This window comes from Pseudophryne corroboree, chromosome 3 (assembly GCF_028390025.1).
Source record: "Pseudophryne corroboree isolate aPseCor3 chromosome 3, aPseCor3.hap2, whole genome shotgun sequence".
NCBI lineage: Eukaryota > Metazoa > Chordata > Amphibia > Anura > Myobatrachidae > Pseudophryne > Pseudophryne corroboree.
In genome coordinates this window covers 182,967,955-182,987,741 of record NC_086446.1, presented here as the reverse complement: position 1 = coordinate 182,987,741, position 19,787 = coordinate 182,967,955, and the positions used below count along the sequence as shown (strand labels likewise).

The following is a 19,787-nucleotide window of genomic DNA, read 5'->3' as shown; positions in this document are numbered from 1 at the left end:
CCGAAGTCTTCTGCCGCCGATTTTCTGGACTCTTCATGCTTCTGGCTCTGTAAGGGGGACGGCGGCGCGGCTTCGGGAACGAACAGCAAGGTCGGGTCCTGCGGTCGATCCCTCTGGAGCTAATGGTGTCCAGTAGCCTAAGAAGCCCAAACTACCACCTGTTAGGTAGGTTCGCTTCTTCTCCCCTTAGTCCCTCGCTGCAGTGAATCTGTTGCCAGCAGATCTCACTGTAAAATAAAAAACCTAAATATACTTTCTTTCTAGGAGCTCAGGAGAGCCCCTAGTGTGCATCCAGCTCAGCCGGGCACAAGAATCTAACTAAGGTCTGGAGGAGGGTCTTAGTGGGAGGAGCCAGTGCACACCAGGTAGTCCTAAAGCTTTCTTTAGTTGTGCCCAGTCTCCTGCGGAGCCGCTAATCCCCATGGTCCTTACGGAGTCCCCAGCATCCACTTAGGACGTTAGAGAAAATATGATATAAAAGCCAGCTATTAAGTGTACAGACGGCGCTGTACTCGTCTTGGTTGGACTCACATGTGTGTAATCTAGCTGTTGAACTGCATACGTGATCCTGCTGATATACAGCGTGAGTAGTGATGAGTCCAAACAGCATGCAATCCCACTGATGCTTGGACAGTCTGAATATCGGTGTATGAGCCCTGCGGTAAGCGGTACCTCATTTGGTTGCTGCACGCTGGGCGTCCCCGGTTTCCGCGGTTGCCGCTAATCCCGCTACTGCTATCTCGGGGTGTTCAGCTCGTTCTGCCGGGAGTCTGTATATACCGATGCTGGCAGTGGGATCGCAGCTGAAATAGCCTTTTTCCATACCAATTAACCCTGTCTTACAAGATAAGCATGCTAGGGATGTAGGAGTGCTTGATAAATTCTCCTCGTCACTTTTGCCGCTCACAGACATGGTAATAATCTGTTAATGACTACACAAATTGTGACTGAAAATCACCTATACTGTATATGAGTATATAGAAGTGAGATTAATCTGACCACAGTGCACCTGAATTGAGGGTCAGAACAGGACTGACGTTACATAGAAAAGTCAACACACATACTAGCAGTCAGTCACATGTTAAGGCATTAGACATTGTCATATGAAAATACAACCCCCATAACAACTTACAAGTAAGTAGGACAATTGTACTTCTGTTTAAACTGGTTCTTTTTCAACATAACATGCAGAAAACACAGTAATATACAGATCTCATATGCAATATGTACTAAAAATTAACAATTCATACTAACAAGTAGAGAGAATTTTTAGCACTGTATACCATTCCTCTGTACAGCGGGATACAGGGAGACTCATCACACTTCCATATCCAAACAAATGCGCTTGTAAGACGCTGAGTGGATTCAGACGCTACTGATGTACACTACCGCTCCTGATAACTGATAATGGACACAGTCGCTCACTGACGGACACGGACGCTCAGCGACTTCCACGTGTATGCAGACGCTAAGGCCTGCAACTCGGTCTAGGCGGGATCTCTAGTGTACACAACCGCAGCGTCTAAGCTACCCTCGTGGTAGCGTCTGAGACGGAAGTGAGGTCATTCAGTTCATGGACGGGAGACACAGGGAAACTGGTCATGAACTCGGAGGAGGGGCGGCCAGGAGAGCGTCTGAATCCCCGTTGACTTAAACTCTAAGGATCGCGGCCTCTACCTAGTCCTGGCGCCTATGATCCCTAGAGCGTAGCTTTGTCGCACTCGAGATGTTCGGCGCATCAACACACTGTTTGTAGTCTCCACCAATACAGTGTAGCTGTGTCCAGACCCCTCTAGTAAGAGGAGATCCATAGACTTACCTTCCCCCATGCTCCGGCTACAGCCTGGTTACGTCTGCTGGACCTGCTAGAACATCCGACACAGACGCCCGTCGAGACAGCACTGTACCGCAAAGGTAAGCGTTGTTGCGACCCGGTGGGGAGTTGTTGGAGCGACTCTTTTAAGTATGCCCATTAAGACACTGTTAAGAAAAGTCGCTAAAAAAAAACCATAGTAAGTCTATAAAAATAAAATAATAAAAGCTTCAGGCTGCTGTATCTACAGCAGCCCTGTGACCATGCGGCTTCCTGCCGCACCAAGCAAAAAACTGATCTGACTAAGTCAGTGGGCGGGATTATATGGGGAAGCCCCGATACATCCTGGGTGGTCAGAAAGCTTGTGACCGTGTTGGTGCCATTTCCGCTGTCGCTCAACCATATCCCAATGTTATCCTGTGGACCCAGCCAGAGAAAGAAGGTATTCCTTCCTTTAGACAAGGCATTGGTAATCCAGTCGATGGTGCGGGATGTTCTAAAACCAACCCGGATATCGGTGCACCTATGCATTCGCCTCCTGGGGAAGATGGTAGCCTCTTACGAGGCACTGCAGTACGGAAGGTTTCATGCAAGCCCCTTCCAGCTGGATCTGTTGGACAAATGGTCCGGATCACATCTTCACATGCACCAGAAGATCTGTCTGTCACCAAAAGCCAGGATTTCTCTTTTGTGGTGGCTTCAGACTTCTCACCTGACCCGAGGGCCGAAGGTTCGGGATTCAAAATTGGATTCTGCTAACAACAGACGCAAGCCTCAGAGGCTGGGTTGCTGTCACCCAGGGGGAACAGTTCCAAGGAAAATGGTCAAGTCAGGAAACCATTCTTCCAATCAACATTCTGGAACTAAGGGCCATATACAACCCCCTTCTACAGGCATCACATCTTCAAGATCACGCCATTCAGGTTCAGTCGGACAATGTGACGGCAGTAACTTACATAAACCGACAGGGAGGAATGAAGAGCAGAGCAGCTATGTCAGAGGTAACAAGGATTCTCCTCTGGGCAGAAAGACACGTTGTGTCATTGTCGGCAATCTTCATCCCGGGAGTAGACAACTGGGAAGAAGACATGACCTCCACCCAGGGGAGTGGGGCCTTCACCCGGAGGTGTTCGGGTGCTTGACAAGAAACTCCAGCGGTATTGTTCCAGGTCGAGAGGCCCACAAACAGTGATGGTGGACGTTCTGGTGTCTCCATGGGTCTGCCAAATGGTGTACGTGTTTCCACCCCTTCCATTGATCCCAAAAATTCTTAAAAGAATAAAAAGGGAAAAGGTTCAAGCAATTTTCATTGCTCTGTACTGGCCAAAAAGGGCCTAGTACGCGGATCTGCTGGAGATGCTCCTGGAGGACCCGTGGCCTCCACCTCTCCTCAAGGATCTTCTACAACAGGGGCTGTTCGTCTATCAAGACTTACCAAGGCTATGTTTGACGACATGGTGGTTGTGCATCAAATTCTAACACAGAAAGGGATCCCGAATAGGGTAATTCCAACCCTGATCAAAGCCAGTGTCGAAGTCGAAAATATTACACACACGTGCAAACACCACACAGAGTGGTCTCTGTGCGTGCACGTTTTCTGCCGTGCGTGCGCATACCCGCACGCTGCATACATTGGCTCGTGAAGCCCTGCGTATTAGCGCGTGGTATGAGTAAATACGGTAGCATACGCATTCGCATAGAAGAGCCGCAAAGACATATTCAATATTAAATTCATATAGCGCACAATTTACACATAGTCTCCACACACCACACCAGCAAGTTACATTTACTTAGGAAATAGAACAACAGAGATATCCAGCTTTACAGGATGTGAGGGGACAGAACTAGGTTAGGACATAGTGTTTGGTATCCAGATGCACAGTATATCAAGGGCTACATTCCGATCACAGTTTGCATATTATAGCATGCTCCTGCGCATAGATATGCGCAGGAAGACAATATTCATAACTTACTGTAATTACTGTACTCGTGATATTCGGCGGGAACCCAGTGGCGGACCTCTTCAAGTACACCTGGACCACGCATCGCCCACCTATTCAAACCAACCTATGACCCCTCATGTACTGTAAATGACCTGCCCCTTGACCTATGGAAGAAGAGCTTACAGTTTCTTTTGCATTATGTTTTGGACCCATTGTATAAAAGAAAGACCTCTTGGCCGGCCTCAGTCTATTCTCTGAAGGTCATCTTGCTAAGACTGACTGAGGACCGGATCCGGGAGGCGCTGGCGAACAAACGTATGTACTATTGGTTGTAGCTCTTCTCTGTGATATAGTTGTATTTTCTGTGTATATCTTTTTGAGTAAATATATTGTTGCTGCGTTGGACTACAACATAACATATACTACTGGTGTCGCATTCCATTCTTGTTTGGGTATAGAGGTGTATTCAGCCACACGTGTCGCTGTATCGTGCGCATAGCACGTCGGTGTGTATACGCAACGTGCATACACATCGCAGGGGTTATTGTTTGCATTCAGTGGCCGCAGCGGCCCGAGCCATAGTATTATAAGGTATTGCATTTCCCTGAAAGTTAAACGAACTAAACACCAGAAAGGGGGTAACGTCTAAGCATTACCACCGTATTTGGAAAAAACATGTCTCTTGGTATGAGAACAGGAAATTTTCTGCGGTGGAATTTCAACTTGGACGTTTTCTCTAGAGATGAGCAGGTTCATATTTACTCGGTTCTTAACGCCAGAACTATCGCAAGTTCTTTTTTTCAGGATTTTTCTTATTGGTTAACCAAAACACGTGCCGTCCGTAAGCCAATAAGGAGATTCGGGTAAATCCAAGTAAATCCGAACCCGCTCATCTCTAATTTTCTCCTTTTTCTGCAGTCAGGTGTGGATGTGGGCCTACGTTTGGGCTCCATAAAAGTCCAGATATCGGCCTTATCCATTTTCTTCCAGAAACAATTGGCTTCTCTCCCTGAGGGTCAGACATTTTTGAAGGGGGTTCTGCACATCCAGCCGCACTGTGTGATACCTACGGCACTTTGGGATCTCAACGTGGTGTTGCAGTTTCTCCAATCGGAATGGTTTGAGCCTTTACAAGACGTTGACGTAAAGTTTCTTACATGGAAAACCGTCACACTGTTGGCCTTGGTTTCAGCAAGACGTGTGTCGGAGCTGGGGACATTGTCTCATAAGAGCCCCTATTTGATTTTTCATGAAGATAGGGCTGAACTCAGAACTCGTCAGCGTTTCATATCAACCAACCTATCGTGGTTCCAGTGGTTACCGACACCTCTGTTACTTCAAGGTCTTTGGATGTTGTGAGGGCTTTGAAGATCTATGTGAAGCGGATAGCTCGTCACAGAAATTCTGACTCGCTGTTTGTTCTTTATGATCCCAATAAAATTGGGTATCCTGCTTCAAAGCAGTCTATTGCTCACTGGATCAGGCTTACTATCCAGCATGCTTATTCTACGGCAGGCTTGCCAGTTCCAAAATCTGTACAGGCCCACTCTACGAAGTCGGTGGGTTCTTCCTGGGCAGCTGCCTGGGGTGTCTTGGCTCTACAGCTTTGCCGAGCAGCTATTTGGTCAGGTTCGAACATGTTTGCTAAGTTCTACAAGTTCGATACTTTGGCCTCTGAGGACCTTCAGTTTGGTAAATCAGTTTTGCAGGAACCTCAGCACTCTCCCACCCGGTTTCGGAGATTTGGTACATTTCCTATGTGGAAGGAGAGGGACAGCTGCAGCGGCACCTCCACCAATTACATAGCGCTGCTGCGGCTCCCGAGTCCCCCTCCCTCCTCCTCCTTCTTCCCTGCCCGGGATCTGCCAGAAGCTGCTGCACCGAGGAGCCTGACTGCCAGCGGAGACAGTATCTATTCTTTCTTTCTTTCTGTCTGTCTGTCTATCTATCTATTCTGTCTGTCTGCCTTAATGTGTAAAAAGGGGAACTGGCTGCCGTAATGTGTAAAAAGGGGGACTGGCTGCCGTAATATGTAAAAAAGGGGGCGCTGTCTGACGTAATGTGTAAAAAGGGGACGCGGTCTGCCGTAATGTGTAAAAAAGGGGACGCTGTCTGCCGTAATGTGTAAAAATAAGATTTTAATTACCTACCGGTAAATCTTTTTCTCGTAGTCTGTAGAGGATGCTGGGGTCCACATTAGTACCATGTGTATAGACGGGTCCACTAGGAGCCACTGGCATATTAAGAGTTTAACAGTGTGGGCTGGCTCCTTCCTCTATGACCCTCCTACCAGTCTCAGTCTAGAAACTGTGCCTGAGGAGACGGACATACTTCGAGAGAAGGAATTTACACAGATAGTGGCGAGATTCACACCAGCTCACACAAACAAGGCAAACCAAGCTAACTAGCTTGAAAACTCAGCAACAGCTGAATAATACTACTGAACCAAGTAATAACGCAGTACTTAAAGCAGTACTGACCAAGTAACCACTGCAGGATAACTAAGCATTGGGCGGGCGCCCAGCATCCTCTACGGACTACGAGAAAAGGATTTACGGGTAGGTAATTAAAATCCCATTTTGACTTACGTCCTAGAGGATGCTGGGGTCCACATTAGTACCAGGAGGATGTACCAAAGCTCCCAGAACGGGAGGGAGAGCACGGAGGCACTTGCAGAACTGACTGACCAAACCTTAGGTCCTCAGAGGTCATAGTATTGAACCTGTAGAACTTAGCAAACGTGTTCGACCCAGACCAAGTAGCCGCTCGGCAAAGCTGTAAAGCCGAGACACTCCGGGCAGCTGCCCAGGAAGAACCCACCTTACGAGTAGAGTGGGCCTCAACAGATTTTGGACACAGCAATCCTGCCGTAGAATACGCATGCTGGATAGTGAACCTTATACAGCGAGAGATTGTCTGCTTAGAAGCAGGACACCCAATCTTCTTGGGATCATACTGGACAAACAGACAGTCAGATGTTCTGTGACGAGCAGTCCTCTTCACATACATTTTCATAGCCCTTACAACATCCAAGGAGTTTGATGGAATTGAGGAGTCAGTAGCAACTGGCACTACAATAGGTTGGCTGATATGAATAGCCGACAAAACCTTTGGAAGGAATTGCTGACGTGTCCGCAGCTCAGCTCTCTCTTCATGGAAAATCAAGTAGGTACTTTTACAAGAAAAAGCCCCCAACTCCAACACACGTCTAGCAGAAGCTAAGGCCAACAAAGTGACAGCCTTCCACGTGAGAAACTTGACCTCAACCCCCTGTAGAGGCTCGAACCAATCCCATTGGAGGAACTGCAACACCACATTAGGATCCCAGGGTGCCGTAGGCAGCACAAAGGGAGGCTGGAAGTGCAGAACCCCTTTCAAAAAAGTCTGAATCTCAGGGAGGGAAGCCAACTGTTTCTGGAAGAAAATGGATAAGGCCGAAATCTGGACCTTTATGGATCCCAAACGCAGGCCCATATCCACACCTGCTTGCAGGAAGAGGAGAAACCGTTCCATGTTGAAACTCCACCATAGGAAACTTCTTGGATTCCCACCAAGACACATACTTTTTCCAAATGCGATGGCAATGTTTAGACATTACTCCTTTCCTATCCTGTATCAGGGTAGGAATAACCTTGTTCGGAAAGCCCTTCCGAATAATATCTGGCGTTCAACCTCCATGCCGTCAAACGTAGCCGAGGTAAGTCTTGATAAGCGAACGGCCTCTGTTACAACAGGTCCTCCCGAAGAGGAAGAGGCCTCGGATCTTCCAGCAGTAGATCCAGAATATACGCGTACCAAGCCCTTCTTGGCCAGTCCGGAGCAATGAGGATTGCCTGAACACCTTGTTCTCCTTATGAGCTTTAGAATCCTTGGAATGAGTGGAAGTGGAGGGAACATGTACACTGACTGGAACACCCACGGAGTCACCAGGGCGTCCACCACCACTGCTTGCAGGTCTCTCGACCTGGAATAGAACCTCCGAAGCTTGTTGTTGAGACAGGAGGCCATCATGTCTATTTGAGGTACACCCCAAAGATTTGTCACCTTCTGGATGGATGGAGACCCCACTCTTCTGGATGGAGATCGTGTCTGCTGAGGAAGTCCGCTTCCCAGTTGACCACTCCCGGAATGAAGATTGCTGACAGCGCCAACGCGCGCCTTTCTGCCCAGAGGATGATTCTTGTTACCTCCGACATAGCAGCTCTGCTCTTCATTCTGCCCTGTCAGTTTATGTAGGACACCGTCCTTACATTGTCCGACTGTACTTTAATGGCCCGACCTCTCAGAAGATGTGCCGCTTGGAGAAGGCCATTGTACGCGGCTTAGTTCCAGAATGTTTATTGTAAAAATGAATTCCAGACTTGACCACCTTCCTTGGAAGGTTTCCCCTTGAGTGACTGAGCCCCAACCCTGGAGACTTGCATCCGTGGTTTGAAGGATCCAGTTCTGAACCCCAAACCTGCGGCCCTCCAGAAGGTGAGGCATTTGCAGTCATCAGAGTAGTGAAATCCTTGCTTTCTGTGACAGACGTATCCTCTGGTGCATGTATAGATGAGATCCTGACCACTTGTCTAGGAGATCCAGTTGGAAGGATCGAGCATGAAACCTTCCGTATTGTAGAGCCTCGTAGAAGGCAATCATCTTCCCCCGGAAGGCGAATACACTGAAGAACCGGGCAGGCTTTAAAATATCCTGGAGCATTGATTGTATCACCAACGCTTTTTCCACCGGTAGAAACACCCTCTGCACTTCTGTGTCGAGGATCATCCCAAGGAAAGACAATCTCCTTGTCAGCACCAAATGTCACTTTGGAAGGTTTAGGATCCAACCATGTTCCCTGAGCAGACGAGTCGCGAGAACAATGGACTGTAACAACTTCTCCCTGGTCGATGCCTTTATCAGCAGATCGTCCAGATATGGAATGATGTTCACCCCCTGTCTGCGGAGAAGCACCATCATCTCTGCCATATCCTTGGTGAACACCCTCGGTGTTGTGGAGAGGTCGAATGGCATTGCCTGAAATTGATAGTGACTGTCTAACAGTGCAAATCTGAGATAGGCCTGGTGCAGCGGACAAATTGGAATGTGGAGGTATGCATCCTTGATATCTAGGGATACCAGAAATTCCCTCTCCTCCAGACCTGAGATCACCGCTCTCAGAGACTCCATTTTAAATTTGAATACTCTCAGATAAGGGTTTAGCGATTTCAAGTTCAAAATTGGTCTGACCGAACCATCCGGTTTCGGTATCACGAAAAGATTAGAATAGAAACCCATGTGTTGCATATGAGGTGGAACTGGAACAATGACCTCTGACTTTTCCAATTTTTGGATGGCTTTCTGAAGGGTACCATTGTCTGTCATCATAGCCGGCAAGCCTGATTTGAAGAACCAGTGAGGCGTTATTGAAACTCCAGTCTGTACCCCTGGGACACAATATCCTGTAACCAGGAATCCAGGCCGGACGACACCCAGACGTGGCTGAAACGTCTGAGCCTCGCACCCACCAGCCAGTCCTCCAGGCTTCACGGTCCACTGTCATACTGAGGATTTTGAGGAACCAGAGGCAGATTTCTGGTCCTAGAAGCCTGCAGGAGTAGGCTTTTCGGATTTTGCAAGACCACCTCTAAAGAAGGTGGTAGGAGGCTTGGACTTTTTTTTGTCTTAGCGGTCCGAAAGGACAGCGATGTAGAGGAAAAAAATAGTTTATTCGTAGAAGGCGTAGCAGAGGAAAGAAAAGGTGACTTACCCGCGGTTGCCGTGGAAATCCACGCATCCAATGCTTCCCCAAATAGAGCCTGACCTGTGTAGGGTAGGTTCTTCACACTTCTCCTGGATTCCGCGTCTGCAGACCATTGGCGTAGCCAGAGTCCCCAGTGAGCTGAGACAGACATGGAAGATATCCTTGCAGTCAGAGTACCCAGGTCCTTCATGGATTCCACCATGAACCCTGCAGAATCCTGTATGTTACGTAAAAACAGTTCAATGTCACTTCTGTCCATTGTATCTAAGTCCTCCAGTAATGTGCCTGACCATTTTACTATAGCTTTAGAAATCCATGCACAGGCAATAGTAGCCCTTAATGCCACCCCTGAAGCAGTGTATATGGTTTTGAGCGTAGGTCAATCTTACGATCAGGTGGTTCTTTTAATGCGGTAGATCCAGGGACAGGTAAAACCACCTTCTTTGACAGTCTGGAAACAGATGCGTCAACTATGGGTGGGTTTTCCCATTTTTTTCTATCCTCCTCAGGGAAGGGAAAGGAAAGGCAACCAAAACCCTTTTGGGAATCTGGAATTTTTTCTCCGGGCTTCCCCTGGATTTTTCAAATAAAGCATTTAATTCTTTAGACACATGGAAGGTTAGCGAGGCTTTCTTATTATCTGTGAAGTAAGCCTCCTCAACCTGCTCAGGTGTTGTGTGAGAAACGTGTAACACATCTCTAATAGCCTCAATCATGAGCTGCACCCCCTTAGCCAGGGATGCCACCCCCCTCAGCACATCTCCATCACCGTCAGCCATGTCAGAGTCGGTATCCGTGTCATCTTGCATAATCTAGGCAAGTGCACGTTTTTGTGGGAATATACTAGGGGATTTTGAAGGAATAGGTACAGAAGCTGACCAAACTGCCATAGACTTCTTTAACACTTGAGTTTTAGTCTCAGTGTGAGCTACCCTAGAAGAGATCTGAGAGATCATTCCCTTAATAGAGGTCAACCACTCAGGCTCAGTAATAGGGATCTGAGACAAAACATTACATTCCTGTGTATATGGAATGGATTCCTCCTGAGAGGAAATGTACTCTGCAGCATAAGACACAGAGTCACTAGACATGACTATGTGAGAGACAAACACCCACACACACACAGGAAAATGTCAGACACAGTTTCCACCCAAGTATGCCACAGAGAAATACAGAGCTTGGAGCCAGCCCACACACAGCGCTTCCAAAGGTAGATATATACAACTACCTGGCGCTGACTGTGTACCTTAATAGACTACACCTGTGTTTTCCAAACTTTTTTGAATCACGGCGCCCTAGAATATCAGAATTTTTTTCACGGCACCCCTAGGCCAAAAATTTCTTATTGAGAAATTTAGAAAGAAATATTACATTAAGTAGATTGCGTTTATATGTCATCCTTAGGGTCAGTTGTGTGGTGAGGGACAAGATTTGCTTCTGTTTGGCCACATATTTTATGACTGGCAGCCACCAGCACTGGTTTTGCCTATTATATTGACCATGAATAATTTGAATTGGTCCTGGACCACCAAACCAGGGCATCCCTGCAAGTGTCCCGAGGCACCCCAGGGAGCCGCGGCACACAGTTTGGGAACCTCTGGACTACACAGTAAATTTACAGCCCCCCTCCCTCCTTCTACAACCCCGTTACCGCAGAGGATAGCTGGAGTTGCTTGGAGGGACAGCACTCTCCCTGTCAGTGTCTCTGTACTGGATCTGCAGGCAGGAAAATGGCGCTGAACGCTGCTGGGTCCACTCTGAGAAGCTCCGCCCTCTGAACATGGCGCTGCTTCCCGCTCTTCACTTCTTTATACTGGCCTGAGGAAATGTGCTGGCAGCGTTACCGAGGTCCCTGACAGCCTTGGTGACCAGTCTAGGGTATAGGCGCTAGCTCAGGGCGCCCCTCAGAGCGCCGCACTGTGTACCACTGAGCCTCCGGAGCGTTTAGTACTGCGCTCCCACCATGTTGCCGCCATCTTCACACCGGCTCCCCGCTTGCCAGGGGGGCCGGTGACTCACTCGCCACCGGAATTCTGCTGGTTCTGTTAGGGGGGGGGCGGCATGCTGCGAGAGTGAGCGGTCGCCTGGGGCGGCTAACGATCATCACCCTCAGGAGCTCAGTGTCCTGTCAGCGGAGGTAGTGTCTCGAACCCCTCAGGGCGGACATTACTCCCCCACTAAGTTCCACTGTTGCCAGCAGCCTCCCTGTGCCTAACTAACTCTTAGAAAAAAAAATAAAACTAAAGAAGCTCTAGGAGCTCCCCTAGCTGTGATCGTCTCCTCCGCTTCACATTTTCTAAACGGAGTCTGGTAGGAGGGGCATAGAGGGAGGAGCCAGCCCACACTGTTAAACTCTTAAAGTGCCAGTGGCTCCTAGTACTAATGTGGACCCCAGCATCCTCTAGGACATGAGAAAAGGGGAATCTTTCCGCCATAATGTGTACAAGGGGCTCTACCTGGTGTAGTGGTGCTACTGTGTGGCGTAATTTGAATAATGGAGACTACTATGCACTGTTATATGAATTGGTATTATTTTGTGACCACACCCCTTCCCCTTGAAGCCACGCCCCTATATTTTTTGCGCACGCTTACGGCACGCACTGCCCTTATTTTACATTGGGGGGGGGGGGGCTCTGATGCCGTTTCTTGCACACAGCGCTAAAATGTCTAGTTACGTCACTGTTGCCAGGTATCCATTTTCCTGGCCCTGAGCAGGTCCCCCTCACTAGATCCTCTCCAGGAGTGAGGGGGTGGACTTGGACGGGATGAGGGGGGGGGGGGCTCAAAGCATTTTGTTGCACCTGGGCCTACCGCTCGCTAGTTCCGCCACTGGCGGTAGGCTTTTAGTCTACGGAACATGGCATGTTACTAGTGCACCATGAAGAGGGAGGACTACCCCTACTGCCACCCAGACTCGACACATGGGTTCACTCATCTGTTAAAACACCTCTGCCTTGGGAAATTTATTGGTTCAGATAAATATGAATAAAAAAATAATGTATAGCACTTACTGTATATTTTATGTGTTCATGGGGCATGTGATAAGGCATTGGAACACGTAGGAAAAACTTTTTTCAATGTCCTTCCTGCTTCATTAAAAATGTTAAAAAGAGACAAAATAAAAATTACAGGTAAAGATATGAAGCAGGCAGCTATGTCCTTACCCTTACCTGTCTACTAAATCAGAAATAGACATCCTTTGATTAGCTTTTGCTGAACTACATGTCCTAGCATGCCACAGGTTACCTCTCAATTAAGGCCCACATGTATTAAGTTAAAGAGTTAAAGTAGAGACGGATAAAGAGTGATAAATGACCAGCCAATTAGCGTCCTAACTGCCATGTCACAGGCTGTGTTTGAAAAATGACAAGAGCTGGTTGGCTGGTCATTTATCATTCTTTATCTGTTTCCATGAGTCCATGGGGTTAATTTACTTAAGGTCAATTTAATCTGATCTAAAAATCGACAGGGTGTATCAGAGACAAAATTCCATATTTACTAAATATGCGATTTTTAACAATTTTTTATATTCTGCTGTTGGACGATTTTTAAAGTCTAAAGACAGTCATTTTTTTTTTTTGTCGGCTCTGACTGCAACTAGATATAAAAACAGAACAAAAATGATCCAAAAATTACCTACCACTTCCTGCAAATTTTCTATTGGACAAATCATACCACATGCAAGAAGCTGCTGTGGTTCTTCTAATTTTGGTTTAGATACATCTTCAGTGGTTGAGCATCTGCAATAGTTTGCATACAACTCCCATGATAGGGCATCTGTGCAGAACGAGTTCTGCCATCATTGCACATAGTGGCGCACTGTGTGCGATGACGCAGAACCCATTCTGCGCATGCACAGTTTGATTCATTGCCGGACGCTATGGCAATTGCAGCTGCAATTATGCATGCCGAAGATGTGTGAAATGATGCAAAAAAAAACCCAAAAACCAACAGCCCTGAAAAGTACAGACACACCCACCAGAGCCATCGCAAAGGTACAGCAACTGTGCACACTTTTGCAGTGCACATGCAGATCTTTTGCTATGATCAGCTCGAGTAAATCAGCGGCAGCCTGAACAGAGACGCTGAAGCCATGCTGTTTGAATACAGATACGCAGGTGCAGGCAGTGACATGCCCCAAACACGGCTGCAACAAGCCTGCGTTTTTGCAATAACTGCCCCATCAATACCTACAAATGATGCCTGAATGTCACTCACTCTGCGTGAAGGTAAGGGCTGTGAGCGACATCGCTATTAGACTGTGAGCAGCTCAAATCATATGCATGTGTAATTTACCAATATCACTCAATTGCAAAAACAACGGCATATTGTTTGTCATCTCTACTTTTATAGGCGTCCTTATAAGGTTTCAGCCAATTGCACCGGCTTTAGAAGTTAAAAAGACCTGTTTCAGATGTGTCTGTTAATTTTAGTGATTTTAAGTCGGTATTCAAACAGACCTCTAGTAAATGAGAGATCTGTATAGAAGTCTACGGAACAGTACCGATAAGTGGTGGATTTCCTGCAGCCCACGCTCCCCACTCCTCCTCAGTAAAATACGACACAACAGCTCAGAGTCAGTGAGCCACCTGCACTGTGTACACTGTGACTGAAGGGCTACCTGCCAGTCACCAGCCAGAAAGGCAGTCCCATTTGGAGGTGTTTCCTCTGTCTGGGACTGCCGAACCAGGCTGCGATTAGCATAGAGCACAGGAAGTCACTCCCTGCCTTTTGGGGCAGCACTATCTGGCTTCTATGGGCTGCAGCCGATGGTGGAGGTTAGATCTAGGCTGAGAGGGGAGGGTTAGGGTTAGGCTGCGGGGAGGGAGGGTTAGGTTTAGGCTGCAGAGAAAGGGGTTTAGGTATAGGCTGCTGGAAGGGAGGGTTAGGGGGCCATTTGGGGAAGGTAAGTATATTTTCCCTGTCAGCATTCTCAACATCGGGATGCAGCGGTTGGTATTCTGCATTTCAATCCCAACCCCGTAGGGCTCATATATGTTTCAATAATGCGTCCGATTGTGTGCATTTAAAGAGACACGTTAGATGGTAATGTAGCATCTATAAATGCTGCAAGTGGGCATCTCAGTCCTTGCACATTCGGACACATGCATGTACCCCAGGAAAGGGCTTGAAGCAGCATCAGCAAAAAGTCACAGACACAACTGCGGCAAAAGACGCAAGGACAGCTGCAACCTTGCCCCACTCAGAATCAAGCCCATAATTCCATACCAGCTGATTTACAGTATAGCACCGTGAGCGCCTTGAGTCCTATTGGAGAGAGAGCGTTATATAAATAAAAATATAATTATTATTATTATTATAGCACGGTTTTATGGAGAGTCAAAGGTGAACTTTCTTGGGGATGATGTACAACTAGTAGAAATAAGCAAAATAACCAGTTTGAGTGAACAATGGCAAAAGTAGAATACAAATATATTTGGAAAGAAAAATGTTTCTGTAGGGTAAAAAAAAAAAAAATCCTATATGACAATGGGAGTCATTCCGAGTTGATCGCTCGCTAGCAGTTTTTAGCAGCCGTGCAAACGCATCGTCGCCACCCACGGGGGAGTGTATTTTTGCTTTGCAGGAGTACGAACGCCTGTGCAGCAGAGCGCCTGCAAACACTTTTTATGCAAAACAAGACCAGCCCTGTAGTTACTTATCCTGTGCGATGATTGCTGCGACGACTGACACGGTAATGACGTTGGATACCCACCCAGCAAACGCCCGGCCAAGCCTGCGTTTTTCGAAACACTCCCAGAAAACGGTCAGTTGACACCCACAAACGCCCTTTTCCTGTCAATCTACTTGCGATCGGCTGTGTGACTGAAAGCTTCACTAGAACCTGTGCAAAACCACGATGCTCTTTGTACCAGTACGTCGCGCATAAGCATTGCGGTGCATACGAATGCGGAGTTTGCCATTTTTTTCACTGATCGCTACGCAGCGAACAATGGCAGCTAGTGATCAACTCAGAATGACCCCCAATGACCGCAATTCATACACAGTAAGGCATCTTACAAGGAGGGCTTCCAAAAATGGAAAAAATTCTAATTACTTTCTGTAGAAAAAAGGTGAATAAGTTAACAAGCTAACTTATTTCTTTCTCATTATACAGTAATAATAAAATTGCATCTGCCGCAACATACTGTTGCCAAGTGTAAAGTTACCAACAAGACCTCAAGTGACTATTCCATTTACAGATGGAGCCTCCATTATTCAGGCTCTTTGTGTGACTGGGCGCACCTAGTCACTGTGAGCATCTCCGTCTGGATGGGCATGCACACCCGGACGGAGATGCTCCCCATTCACTTTAATGGAGAGTGCCTCCGTCAGCAAGCCTGGACAGAGACTCTCTGAATGGGAAGCGGCTCGTGCACTCCTGGCGTGACTAGGTGGAGGGATCGCCTAGTCACGCCGGGAGTGCATGTGTGCGCCTCAGCCAGGTAAGATAACAGAGGTTCCATCTGTAGCTTGAACATATAAAATATGTATAGTTTACTAGTGGAATTGGCTTTGTCCCTATGGCAGTTCATTTCCCATTACTCTGTAGTAACATTTCCACTGCTTTGCAGCAACATCACAAACACATACAGATGGAGCATCCGTCATTCAGGCTCTTTGTGTGACTAGGCGAGCCCATCTGGGCGCACCTGGTCACTGTGAGCGTCTCTGTCTGGACGGGCGCGTGCGCTCGGACCGAGACGCTCCCCATTCACTTTAATGGAGACCGCCTCTGTCCGCGCGCCCGGACAGAGACGCTCTGAATGGGAAGCGGCTTGTGCACTCCCGGCGTGACTAGGCGGACGGATCGCCTAGTCACATCGGGAGTGCACGTGTGCGCCTCAGTCGGGTAAGATAACGGTGGCTTTATCTGTAGATTATTATTATTATTATACTTTATTTATATGGCGACACAAGGGTTCCGCAGCGCCAAATTACAGAGTACATAAACAAATAATCAAAACAGGAAAACAGCAACTTACAGTTGATGACAATATACAGTACAGGGTAAATAAACATAGCTACATCAGCAGATGACACTGGAATAGGTGCCAGAAGACTGCTGGATTTGGTGCAGTTGAAGATTATTAAAGTAAGAAAAAGGATAAGCACATGAGGGAAAAGGACCCTGCTCGTGAGAACTTACATTCTAAAGGGGAGGAGTAGACAGACAGTGGTGACACAGACGGGGTACATAGAGAGCGTGAACAGAGGGTTAGGATGAGATGTGGCTGGGTTTGGTGAATAAGTGGGCCTTGAGAGCCTGTTTGAAGTTTTGTAGAGAGGTGGAGAGTCTGAAGGGGAGAGGTAGGGAATTCAATAGAAATGGAGCTGTACGTGAAAAATCTTGGAGGTAGAAGTGGGAGGAAGTAATCAGTAGGCAGGAGAGTTGGCATGCATTAGCAGAGCGAAGAGGACAGGTGGGAGAGTAAAGGGAGATCAGGTCAGAGATGTAGATGGGAGAGGGTTTGTAAATGAGTATGAGAAGCTTGAAATGGATTCTGAAAGGGGAGCCAGTGAAGGTCTTGTAAGAGAGGAGAGGTGGACATAGTGTGTTTGGTGAGGAAAATGAGTCGGGCAGCAGCATTGAGGATAGATTGGAGTGGAGAGAGGTATTTGTCAGGAATGCCAGTCAGGAGGAGATTACCAGTGAGTGGATAAGAGCCGTAGTGGCATCCTGGGTTAGAAAAGGTCTGATCTTGGAAATATTTTTTAGATGAAAACGGCAGGTTTGCGAGAGGTGCTGAATGTGTGGTTTGAAGGAGAGGGGGGGGGGAGTCAAGGATTACTCCAAGACAGTGCACTTGGGGGCTAGAGGAGATAGTAGTGCCATCAACAGATAATGAGATTGAAGGAGGTGAGGTTGTGCGGGAGGGATGGAAGATGATCAGCTCGGTCTTAGACATGTTAAGTTTAAGAAAGCGCTGGGACATCCAAACAGAGATAGCAGAGAGACAGTTGGAGATACAAGTGAGGAGAGCAGGGGAGAGGTCTGGAGAGGAAAGATAGATTTGAGTGTCATCTGCATAGAGATGATATTGGAAATCAAAAGAACTAATGCGCTTACCTAGTATGGACGTATAGAGAGAAAAGAAGAGGACCAAGAACAGAACCTTAGGGTACACCTACAGTTAGTGGAAGTGAGGGGTAGGTGGAGTCATGAGAGGAGACAGAGAATGAACGGTCAGAGAGGTAAGAAGACAGCCAAGAGAGGGCAGTATCACGCAGACCAATGGAGTGAAGGATTTGCAGTAGGAGAGGGTGGTCCACAGTGTCAAAAGCAGCAGAGAGATCAAGAAGAACAAGTAGAGAGTAGTGGCCCTTAGATTTAGCAGCATGGAGGTCATTGCAGACTTTTGTAAGGACAGTTTCAGTGGAGTGGAGAGGATGGAAGCCAGACTGGAATGGGTCAAGCAGTGAGCGTGAGGAAAGAGTGTAAGGCGGTTGTAGACAATATGCTCAAGAAGTTTGGAGGCAAAAGGGAGAAGAGAGATGGGTCGGTAGTTGGAGAGATTGTTTGGATCAAGGGTAGGTTATTGTCAAAGAACTTTATGCAACACCCCAATTTTAGCCAAGTGCACTTGTATATACTTTACTACTAGCTCATATACAGTAGTATAGCTATTATTATTATTACCAGTTACTTATATAGCGCCCACATATTCCGCAGCGCTTTACAGAGAATATTTGGTCATTCACATCAGTCCCTGCCCCAGTGGAGCTTACAATCTATATTCCCTACTACGCATACACATTCACACTAGGGTTAATTTTGTTGGGAGCCAATTAACCTACCAGTATATTTTTGGAGTGTGGGAGGAAACCGGAGTACCTGGAGGAAACCCACGCAAGTACGGGGAGAATATACAAACTCCACACAGGGCCATGGTGGGAATCGAACCCATGACCTCAGTGCTGTGAGGCACTAATGCTAACCATTACACCACCGTACTGTATATCTATGTACTTAGTATAATCTTTTGTTTTATATTTTGTAGCATTTACTGTATGTCACGGAGTATAATTATATATAAATAGCTCTTGAAATATCTAGCTAGTGTAGTTTCTCAGTTCTTTAAAAAATAACTTGAATTCACACTTTTATGAAAGAACTAGAAAGGACACCTCTGCACAAAGCAACAGTGTACAAAAGGAGTGGTGTATATTCAAGCCCCATCATAGGCGCTGCGAAACCTGTATGTACGGCGCTGTGAAACACTTGTGGCGTCTTATAAATAAAATGTAATAATAATAATACAGGTTGAGTATCCCATATCCAAATATTCTGAAATACGGAATATTCCGAAATACGGACTTTCTTGAGTGAGAGTGAGAAAGGGAAACCTTTGTTTTTTGATGGCTATGTACACAAACTTTGTTTAATACACAAAGTTATTAAAAATATTGTATTAAATGACCTCTAGGCTTTGTGTATAAGGTGTATATGAAACATAAATGAATTGTGTGAATGTAGACACACTTTGTTTAATGCACAAAATTATAAAAATATTGTCTAAAATTACCTTCAGGCTGTGTGTATAAGATGTATATGTAACATAAATGCCTTCTGTGCTTAGATTTAGGTCCCATCACCATGATATCTCATTATGGTATGCATTTATTCCAAAATATGGAAAAATCTGATATCCAAAATACCCCTGGTCCCAAGCGTTTTGGATAAGGGATACTCAACCTGTAATAATAATAATAATAATAGGCAGATCAGTTTCTGATTTTTTTAAATGTAGAGAGCAGCAGCAGCAGGGGGCCCCGGTCCTATTATCTACCGCTACTGCTGCAAAGTGAAAAGGGGCCCAGGTTCAACCGCTTGCCTACCGCCATACAATAAAGTATATTATCTAGCATGTCCGCTGGAAGAGAGGATGAGCCACTGAGCTTAAGAAGCAGTCTGGAACAGAAGAGAAGTCTTCAAGAAGGGTAAGTTTCATTTCATGGTGGCTATAAACAACAAAGTGTGCAGGGCTGTAGAGAATGAGGGCTGTGAGAGTGGGTAAATTAAAATGCGCTGTAGGTGGGGTATGCTGTGCCTGTGTGAAGTGTGACACTTTCACAGTAATTGTTATCACTGCCCCAAAATAGCTACAAATATTTCAACATTTCCGACAAGCACCAATGTCCCAATCCTTCAGTATAGGTATCCCAGCCATCACTTACACAAGCCTAAGCCACTACTGTACCAATGTATCACCACTGCATTTTAACTGCGCTTTCTCAGCTTAATTTTAAATGGCTGACTCTATAACTCATGTGCTTCAGCCAAGGC

The 19,787-nt window shown here is 46.7% G+C and overlaps 1 protein-coding gene across 1 annotated transcript in view; it reads right to left on the bottom strand.

Moving 5' to 3' along the window:
* The window catches only part of LRMDA (leucine rich melanocyte differentiation associated), a 1,251,204-nt gene that overhangs the window by 905,533 nt on the left and 325,884 nt on the right, over nucleotides 1–19,787 (bottom strand). The gene's annotated exons all lie outside the window — the stretch shown is intronic.